Source organism: Malaclemys terrapin, chromosome 5 (genome assembly GCF_027887155.1).
Source record: "Malaclemys terrapin pileata isolate rMalTer1 chromosome 5, rMalTer1.hap1, whole genome shotgun sequence".
Taxonomy (NCBI): domain Eukaryota; kingdom Metazoa; phylum Chordata; order Testudines; family Emydidae; genus Malaclemys; species Malaclemys terrapin.
Genome location: NC_071509.1, coordinates 45,297,598 through 45,308,279, shown reverse-complemented (window position 1 = coordinate 45,308,279; position 10,682 = coordinate 45,297,598). Strand labels below are relative to the sequence as shown.

At 44.4% G+C, this 10,682-nt stretch overlaps 1 protein-coding gene across 2 annotated transcripts in view; it reads left to right on the top strand.

Annotated features, from left to right (window-relative positions):
- The first annotated feature begins 342 nt into the window (after window positions 1-342).
- The window catches only part of RBM47 (RNA binding motif protein 47), a 115,524-nt gene continuing 105,184 nt past the window's right edge, over window positions 343-10,682 (top strand). For both annotated transcript variants that reach the window (XM_054029848.1, XM_054029850.1), the window contains exon 1: window positions 343-877. The gene's annotated coding sequence lies outside the window, so the exon portion shown is untranslated. The remainder of the gene's footprint in view (window positions 878-10,682) is intronic.

The following is a 10,682-nucleotide window of genomic DNA, read 5'->3' as shown; positions in this document are numbered from 1 at the left end:
ATTTTAGTGAGGAGGATATATTCTCCCTCTCTGATATTCACATTTGAACTCCACTTTAAAAAAAAAAAAAAACACCAACAAACATGGGGTGTCAAACAATAGTTAAACTGTTTCCAAGTGTCTCTCTCATGCCAGCCTTTACATCTCTACAGGTTATCCTTGCCCCGCCCCCCCGATTTTATTTTATTTTTTTAAAAGCACTCCTAAAACAACAGGAATGCTGCGCTGGCCTTGAGCCAGCAAAGGCTCAGTGAACAGGATAAAATTTCAGTTCAGATTTACGGGAAGTTGCTGGTGTTGGGAGTAAAAATCTGGTTTGGTGAGTTTAAGGGCAGGGAGTATACAAGAGACAACCTTGCTACTGTGAGCAGGGAGAACAAGAGAGGGGGAAGAAAAAAAGAACAGAGAGATGAGACACTTAACATTTTCCTCTCACAGTCACAGTGTGTGCTCCTGAGTCCTGAGATATCGCAGGCTTTACCAAGCCAGTAGGCAGAAACTAGGCTCTGGTAGGGCAATATCTTAGCTTAACTTTCATGCTTTATGTCTAGTCAGGAATTTAGTCTAAAAGAGTGCCTTCTGATTAGCACTCCTGTTTAGTACTTCGGAATGTGCAGCTTAGGTCAGTGAGAATCAAGGGTTTTAGCTTAGCTGGTATTACTAATTACAAGTTTCTCTGCATGCATTTCAGTGTTCAGAAACTCTAAACTGGCAGAGAGTGAAAGGAGGGGGTTAAACAGCATCGTAGGGAGTTGCTCAACACTCCTCATTTAGCAGAACATTAGAAAAAGTAAGAAAATGCATTGCTGCCCAGAAACTCTTTCTTCTCTGTGAATGGTGCTTCAGTGTAGAGACTGTCTTCAGAAACACAATACAGGTAGGCAATTTTTTGTGTTCACTGTGCTATCCCTCTGTCCTTACTCCAGGGTTTATTCTCTTGTGATTGTTTTAAGAACATGGTGGGACGTAAGGTATTTTTGAAAAAGTGTTTTACATAATTTCTGTAAAAAAACAGAAACAAAACCACAAGTTGAACTAAGTTTTGATAAATCCTTTCAAGTGATTGAGCAATGGACTGGATTCTTTCTTTAAAAACTTATAAGATTAGAGAGGAAACGAGAAATATCAACTAAAAGAAGACTGAAAAGTGATTTCTGGTACATACACTATTTCCGAAGTTAAGTTTAAAAGATTATGTACATCTTCATATCAAACAAATTATAACATGCCAGTATCTTCTTATCTGATGTGTTAAATAGGTTGAAGTAAATATGTTTGTGTTTTTTTTAGTTTAAATCAGTCTGTGCAGAACATGTAGTGGTGACATAATTCTGATGGATGACAAATTACAAATTAACAGGGCAGCTGGTTGGGATCTCTGATTAGAGACATTAAAATGAAGAGAACAAGACTTTTCTAATAGCTATTTAAAAATAAAATATATTATGGTAGATCTCACCTTTATATGCCTTTAGTCAGATTTATGTGTGGTTAGATGAGGACTGTTGGGGCATGTCTCTCTCCCTATGCATGTAAAAAGAAACTGTTTGTTTTACAAATTAAAATTATACAGTTCATTTCCCATTGGGGCTTTAAATAAAGATTGGGGGTAAAGTCACAGAATTTTAAAAGTTGGATATAGCAAAACAAAAGATTAGATTTTGAAATCTGCCTTAAGTTCTACCTATGCCACCCAGCTGAGGTCACAGGGCAGAACTTGGCCCCAGGGGCTAGTTTGAATCTAATAGTGGTGTCTTTATGAGCCTTCCAGTTTTATGTAATAATAATTGGGACAGTTTTGCAATATTGCAAGTCTAATGCTGAGTTCACATGATGGTCAGGGGGAGAAAAGAAAAAAAGCATACATCAGGCATACATACAACAAATATATAGCAAGTTGTTGTACTTTAGGACTATTGCCAGAGAGATATGCAACATTATATACTAAACATCTCCAAGTACTGCAGGTGCCAGATCATAAAGGTGAAAGATCACTTGTGGTATTAAGCAGAGCCTGGTATAAAATTGGAAAACTGAAGACAATGTGCACTCTTGAGAAAGGAAAATAAGATAGCACCAGAAATATACTGCTATTTTGAGTTTATCTATCAGAGATTCATGTTTAAATTACTAACAAGGCTAAAAATCAAACTATACAGTCAAAATAATATTAGAGTCTGAAAAATAAATTAGGGGAAAACATTTTGCTTGTAATCTCAGTGTCTCTCCTGCTCTTATATTCAGTCACTTGGCCAGATTCTTCTTTCACTCATGTTTTATCCCAATGAAGTAACTTCATTGACTTCAATGTAGCTATTCCTGATTTACAATCTGTCTGAGATCAGAATTGGGCCCTCTCTCTTCCTCATATATCTTGGGATTTCAGACACACACAAGACAGGCTAGCTTTGGCATGTAAATATGACTCCTAATAATATCTGTACCTTAATGTTCCAGTCCAGTCTGAAAAATCAATGTTTGATTACAAAAATTAAAGGAATGTGCTGTACATCAGCAAAGTATAAAACAAAGCTAAACACTTTTGGATAAGAGTTCTTATTTTAAGCAACTAAGATGGCAAATGTTTATGGAAATATTGTTTCAAGAGAAATTTTATCTAAGAGCCTGAGCCTGCTGGGAGGTCCATGCATGGAGCCCTACTGATTACTGTAGGACTTTTCATAAGTGCAGGAGTCCACCTGTATGGAGATTACTGCAGGATCATTGTTTAAGTCTGTGGCCAATGGCCATCCATATCTCTAATGTTTGGTGTTATAATTTGCTGTTCTACACATTGTACAGAAGTTGTATTATGCTGATTCAGTCATCACTGTCATATGATAGAAGCCTGTCTGTGAAAGATGTATAAGTGTCTGATATCAGGGAAATTCATATGACTGCACTCATTAGGATTTTTTAAATGTCTGCTGTACTTTCTCTGTTAAATAAAAGCAGGTGCTCAGATCTAGTTTGAGCTGGTTGTCAATGTAAATATCGAATAACAAAAGTTAGATGGCACACTATTTAGAGTTGAACACTGTTAAAGCTATCTCAACATACATATGCATGCTCATATTGGTTTAGAATAATGAGTTATGTATGTATTTTCCTGGACTCTGGCAATTGTTATATTACACTCATCTGAATGTATAATTTCATCTCCCACTTTTATAAAATTCAAACTCTTTTCTCTGAGCATGCGTGACTGAGTTCTCACATTAAGAATGATCCAAATGACTAAGAAGTATACTAAAAGTGTCTGCATTACTACTGACAAACAATAGTAGAGACTTAAGGGCCAAATCCTTTTCCTACAGAACACAGTGGGAGTATTGCAATTGATTCCTATGGGACCAAGGAGAAGGATTTGGCCCTTAGGGAGGAAATACATCCGCCGGTCCTTTACTAGTTAACTTCGTATACCGATAGTTATGCATGAAGATTGTGTCTCTCTCTCTTTCAGGACATTTACATCTCAATATTGGAGATGAGTATAAAGCAAAAGCCCTAATCTGACACCCCTCGACCTAAATTATACTCGGGTTACTTGGAATTGTGTTCCCATCTATCATTTTTCAATTTTCACGCTTCTAAAACTGACCAGTGCATGCTACACACTTGTAGTAAGGACACTGCTCGTTATCTTTCCCCATAAGAGGCCTAAAAGAATATTTCTTTTTTGTTGTTGTTGTTTTTTAATAACATGGTTTTTGGTACACCTAGCTCCTGCCAAGATCAGGCACATCTTCTCAGTATCCTTGTCAAGACAATGTAGGCTTTGTATAGTTAAGACTTGCAAGGGTTTTGGTGACACAGTAAACTCAATAGAGCACAACAACTTTTTATTAACTGCAACGTCGACAGACAGCTTCATGTTTGGGGGCTTTTTTGTTTGTTTTCTTTTTACATTTTATCTGCTGAAAATCATAGAGGAACTCTCTCTCAGCAGAGGACTTTTTTTTAGAATATACTTTTCTATATATTCTATTCTATTATCTACACAAGATAATATTCAGACCATATTTTTTTTTTAACTAGTTAGGTTGCAGAAGATTTTGAGAGGGGATACAGGCAAAGGTGGGATATTTTGGAGAATGAAGGGGCGAGACAAACTACAAGTGCATCAGACTTATTTCAAATAGAATATTAAAGAACCATTCAGATAGTAACAATTTTCAGTCACTAACTAGGGTTGCCAACTTTCTAATCACACAAAACTGAACACCTCTGTCCTGCACAGCCCCTTCCCCAAGGTCCTGCCCCACCCTGCCCCTTCTCCAAGGCTCCACCCCTGCTTGCTCCATCCTCCCTCCCTCTGTAAGTCACTCTCCTCGACCCTCACTCACTTTCACCGGGCTTGGGCACGAGAGGGGTGAGGGCTCTGGCTGGAGGTGCGGGCTCTGAGGTGAGGCTGGGGATGAGGGGTTTGGGGTGCAGGAGAGGGCTCTGAGTGGGGCAGGGGGTTAGAGTGCGGGGGAGAGGGCTCTGGACTGGGGCAGGGGATTGAGGTGTGTGTGGGGGGGTGAGAGCTCCAGCTGGGGGGGGTGAAGGCTCTGGGGTGGAGCTGGGTATGAGGGGTTTGGGGTGCAGGAGAGAGTTCTGGGCTGGGGCAGGAATGCAGGGTCCCGGTGGCACTTACCGCGGCCACCAGGTCCCTGTGGCCCCTAGGTGCTTAGGCAGCCAGTGAGGGTCTTCATGGTGCGCTAGTGCCTGCAGGCACCGCCCCCGCATTCCCCATTGGTCGCGGTTCCTGACCATTGGGAGCCGCTTAGCCCGCACTCGGCGGCTACTTCTGGGAGCCCTGCAGAGCCAGGGCTGAGCCGTGGACTGGACTTTTAACGGCCCAGTTGGCAGTGCCTACTGGAGCCACCAGGGTCTCTTTTTGCCCAGGCGTTCTAGTAAAAAACTGGACACCTGGCAACCCTATCACTAACAAACTGGTCTGGATTTAACTGACAACCCAGAGGCAGAAAGCTCTGTATCCTATTTACTAAGGCCTTGGCTACACTTGCGAGTTACAGCGCTGTAAAGGCTCCCCCAGCGCTGTAACTCACTCCCCGTCCACACTGGCAAGACATTTGCAGCGCTGTATCTCCGTGGTTGCAGCGCTGCATGTACTCCACCTCTCCGAGGGGAATAGTGAGTATTGCGCTGCCGCTGCAGCGCTGCGGCGCCAGTGTGGCTGCCCAATGCGCTGTGAATGGCCTCCAGAATTATTCGGCAGTATCCCACAATGCCTGTTCTAGCCACTCTGGTCATCAGTTCAAACTCTACTGCCCTGGCCTCAGGTAACCAACCATGTGACCGACCCTGTACATTCCCTGGGAATTTTAAAAATCCCTTTCCTGTTTGCTCAGCCCGGCGTGGCGTGGAGTGCTATCAGCGAATCTTTCCAGGTGACCATGCCTCCACGCGCCAAGCGAGCCCCAGCATGGAGCAATGGCGAGTTGCTGGACCTCATCAGTGTTTGGGGGGAGGAAGCTGTACAGTCCCAGCTGCGCTCCAGCCGTAGGAATTACGATACCTTCGGGAAGGTATCAAAGGACATGATGGAAAGGGGCCATGACCAGGACGCCCTGCAGTGCAGGATTAAAGTGAAGGAGCTGCGGAGTGCCTCCCACAAAGCCTGCGATGCAAACCGTCGCTCGGGTGCTCCCCCCCGCAACCTGCCGATTCTACAAAGAGCTGGATGCGATACTTGGGGTTAACCCCACCTCCACTCTGAGCACCACCATGGACACTTCAGAGCCGGTGTGGGGGGGGGGGTGGGAGGAGGAAGAGGAAGAGGAGGAGGAGGAAAACAGGAGTGATGGTGGTGGGCCGGATGGAGACACCCCGAAATCCCTGGAGCCATGCAGCCAGGCGCTCTTCTTGAGCCAGGAGGAAGGTAGCCAGTCGCAGCGGCCGGTACTTGGTGGAGGACAAACAGAAGAGCAGGTTCCCGGTAAGCGTTTTTTTTTTTTTTTCGGGAAGGAATTTTTTCGGTGCGGGCTCTTTGGGAGAGGAGGGTTAGGCATGCATGCCTAGATGTGGAATAGTGCATTGATGTGGTTTATCACATTGCGGTAATTGGCCTCGGTAATCTCCTCGAATGTCTCATCCAGAACGTGTGCAATGTGCTTGCACAGGTTTATCGGGAGAGCCACCGTGGTCCTTGTCCCAGGCAGACTAACGTGTCCGCGCCACTGTGCCACGAGGGACGGGGGGACCATTGCTGCACACAGGCAAGCTGCATATGGGCCAGGGCGGAAGCCACATTTCCAGTAGAAGACCCCCCCTTGCTTCCCAGGTCACCCTCAGCAGCGAGATCATCCAGGACGAACTCCTGTGGAAAATGTTGGGACAGTGTTCAGTGTAGGTGCCCCCTGAAGCTGTTGGCTTTCCCCAACTTCCGTGTTCTTCACGCCACCTGCTGCCTCCAACACCAGTATCTTCACCACCCAGCCCTGAAAACCACGAACCTTACCCTCTGCACTCAACCCCCATCACCATACAGTATAGCTGTCCTGAAGTGCAGCACTCACTGCACAGCACACCAGACAGGACATACGCAAATCTGTGATTGTACTGTTCCCCACTCCACGCACTTGTTTCTTTTCAATAAATAACACTGGTCTACAATTTTTGAGAAGTCGTCTGCTTCAGAGATAAAATGTGCTATTTATTATGTATTTTGATGTGCTGAATTCAAATATGACAATTAAAACAACTGATTGGCTACTGTTTCTAAGATATTTAAGTTTTTACATTTTATGTCTATGTATATTGTGTAGATAGTAGAGTTTTAATCATAAATTGTAAACCTAGGTCTTTTCATGTGTTTATGGTTGCTTTACATGATAATATTTCACCTGTCCTGTTTATGTAACACTTTAAAAATCAGCAAAAGGGTTATATAAATAAAATTTATTATGAAACAAAAGGCAAAAAACTATTATGTACATAGTTTAGTCCTATTCAGTGTCTACTCGGCACTTCTTGGCTTGTCTCTTGTATTCATTAAATGGAGCATCTCTTGTCACTGTCCAGCAATAGTCTGCAAGCATTGATGGGCTCCATTTGCCATGATAGCGTTTCTCCATTGTTGCAATGTCCTGGTGAAATTGCTCGCCGTGCTCGTTGCTCACTGTTCCGCAGTTCGGTGGAAAAAAATCTAGATGAGAGTGCAAAAAATGTATCTTTAGTGACATGTTGCAACCAAGGCTTTTGTATGCCTTGAGGCGGTTTTCCACCAACAACCTGTAGTTGTCTGCCTTGTTGTTTCCGAGAAAATTTATTGCCACTAACTGGAAGGCTTTCCATGCCGTCTTTTCCTTGCCATGCAGAGCATGGTCAAATGCATCATCTCAAAGAAGTTCACGAATCTGAGGACCAACAAAGACACCTTCCTTTATCTTAGCTTCACTTAACCTTGGAAATTTTCCACGGAGGTACCCGAAAGCTGCTTGTGTTTTGTCAATGGCCTTGACAAAGTTCTTCATCAGACACAGCTTGATGTGTAAGGGTGGTAACAAAATCTTCCTTGATTCAACAAGTGGTGGATGCTGAACACTTTTCCTCCCAGGCTCCAATGACTGTTGGAGTGGCCAATCTTTCTTGATGTAGTGGGAATCTCTTGCACGACTATCCCATTCGCAGAGAAAACAGCAGTACTTTGTGTATCCAGTCTGCAGACCAAGCAAGAGAGCAACAACCTTTAAATCGTCACAAAGCTGCCACTGATGTTGGTCATAGTTTATGCACCTCAAAAGTTGTTTCATGTTGTCATAGGTTTCCTTCATATGGACTGCATGACCAACTGGAATTGATGGCAAAACATTTCCATTATGCAGTAAAACAGCTTTAAGATTTGTCTTCGATGAATCAATGAACAGTCTCCACTCATCTGGATCGTGAACGATGTTGAGGGAACCATCAATGTTGTTGCAGGCTACAAGATCACCTTCCATGAAGAAGAATGGGACAAGATCCTTTTGACGGTCACGGAACACAGAAACCCTAACATCACCTGCCAGGAGATTCCACTGCTGTAGTCTGGAGCTCAACAGCTCTGCCTTACTCTTGGGTAGTTCCAAATCCCTGACAAGGTCATTCAGTTCACCTTGTGTTATGAGGTGTGGTTCAGAGGAGGAGGATGGGAGAAAATTTGGGTCCTGTGACACTGATGGTTCAGGACCAGAAGTTTCATCCTCTTCCTCTTCCTCTTCCTCGTCCGTCTCAAGTGAGAATGATTCTGGTGCATCAGGAACCGGCAGTCCTTCTCCGTGGGGTACTGGGCGTATAGCTGATGGAATGTTTGGATAATGCACAGTCCACTTTTTCTTCTTTGATACACCTTTCCCAACTGGAGGCACCATGCAGAAGAAACAATTGCTGGTATGATCTGTTGGCTCTCTCCAAATCATTGGTACTGCAAAAGGCATGGATTTCCTTTTCCTGTTCAACCACTGGCGAAGATTTGTTGCACAAGTGTTGCAGCATATGTGTGGGGCCCACCTCTTGTCCTGATCTCCAATTTTGCAGCCAAAATAAAGGTGATAGGCTTTCTTAACCATAGTGGTAATACTGCCCTTTTGTGATGCAAAAGTCACTTCACCACAAACATAGCAGAAGTTATCTGCACTGTTCACACAAGTACGAGGCATCTCTGCTCACTTTGGCTAAACAGAAATGTGTCCCTTTGCAAAATCAAACACTGACAAATAAGAGAGCACGACACTGTATGATTTCTGAGCTGATATAGGGCAATTTGTTCAGCAGAGTGATGTAAGCTTTGTTATGATTGCATCATCCATGACTTCTAGGAATAACATGATGCAATTCATATCATGTATGACGCAACACCAGCTTCAGATTGCATCATTCATTGTTTTGCCTAAAAAGCAAGTACTGTCCAAACCCAGTCATAGATTTATTCATAGATCCAGTCAAAGATGTATTTTAGTCATTTCTGGTTTAAATTGAGATCCCTTCCCTTTATAACTCACTTACTCTCCGCCATTCCCAAGTCAAGGGTCGTATATACTGACCCAATAGCATATCTTGAAAACTAGAGCCAATCAACAATTTTAAGCATCATTTTTGTTCTCAGTGACCCAGAATTAGTAAAGTTTGACTACATTTATTTCAGAATCATTTTGGCTGTAGAGCAGTGTAATTTTTTTTCTTTTCAATAAATGGATTCTTTGGCTTTGAAAACATTCTTTATTATTGCATAAAGTAAAAGACTCCTTAGCCCAGGAAATAACAGGCACTGCAAGTCTGCTTGTCTGCTAAGCAGATACTGATTCCTAAAGATTGGAACTACTGCACTTCACTCCTGTGCAGGGCACCAGATATCACTGCTGGTTTTCAGCCTCAAATTGCTCCCTCAAGGCATCCCTAATCCTTGCAGCCCCGTGCTGGGCCCCTGTAATAGCCCTGCTCTCTGGCTATGCAAATTCAGCCTCCAGAGGTTGAACCTCGGAGGTCCATGCCTGAGTGAAGCTTTCACCCTTCCCTTCACAAATATTATGGAGGGCACAGCACGTGGATATAACCGCAGGGATGCTGTTTTCGGCCAAGTCCAGCTTCCCATACAGAGATCGCCAGCGGCCCTTTAAACGGCCAAAGGCACACTCCACAGTCATTCGGCACCGGCTCAGCCTGTAGTTGAACCGTTCCTTGCTGCTGTCAAGGCTCCCTGTATAGGGTTTCATGAGCCATGGCATTAACGGGTAAGCGGGATCTCCAAGGATCACAATGGGCATTTCAACTTCCCCTACCGTGATCTTCCGCTCTGGGAAAAAAGTCCCAGCCTGCATCTTCCTGAACAGCCAAGTGTTTCAAAATATGCGTGCGTCATGCACCTTTCCGGGCCAGCCTGTGTTAATGTCAATGAAACGCCCACGGTGATCCACAAGCGCCTGGAGAGCCATAGAGAAATACCCCTTCCGATTAACGTACTCGGATCCTGGGTGGGGTGGTGCCAGAATAGGAATGTGCGTCCCATCTATCGCCCCTCCCCAGTTAGGGAACCCCATTTGTGCAAAGCCATCCACTATTTCCTGCACGTTACCCAGAGTCACAGTTCTTCTGAGTAGGATGCGATTAGTGGCCTTGCAAACTTGCATCAACACGATTCCAATGGTCGACTTTCCCACTCCAAACTGGTTTGCGACCGACCGGTAGCGATCTGGAGTTGCCAGCTTCCAGATTGTAATAGCCACCTGCTTCTCCACTGGCAGGGCAGCTCTCAATCTTGTGTCCTTGCGCCGCAGGGTGGGGGCGAGCTCCTCACACAGTCCCATGAAAGTGGCTTTTCTCATCCGAAAGTTCTGCAGCCACTGCTCGTCATCCCAGACTTCCATGACAATGTGATCCCACCACTCGGTGCTTATTTCCCGAGCCCAAAAGCGGCGTTCCACGGTGCTGAGCATGTCCGTGAATGCCACAAGCAATTTCGTGTTGTACGCGTTACGCAGCTCGATAGCATCGTCAGACTCCTCACCCTCACTCTCACTGTCACTTTGGATCTTAAGGAATAGTTCAACAGCCAAACGTGACGTGCTGGCGAGACTCGTCAGCATACGCCTCAGCAGTTCGGACTCCATTTCCCACAGACAGATCGCGCTGCACAGAAACCGTTGAAAGATGGCGCCAAAGGTGGACGGAAACAAAGGAATTTCTGGGATGCGAAGCGA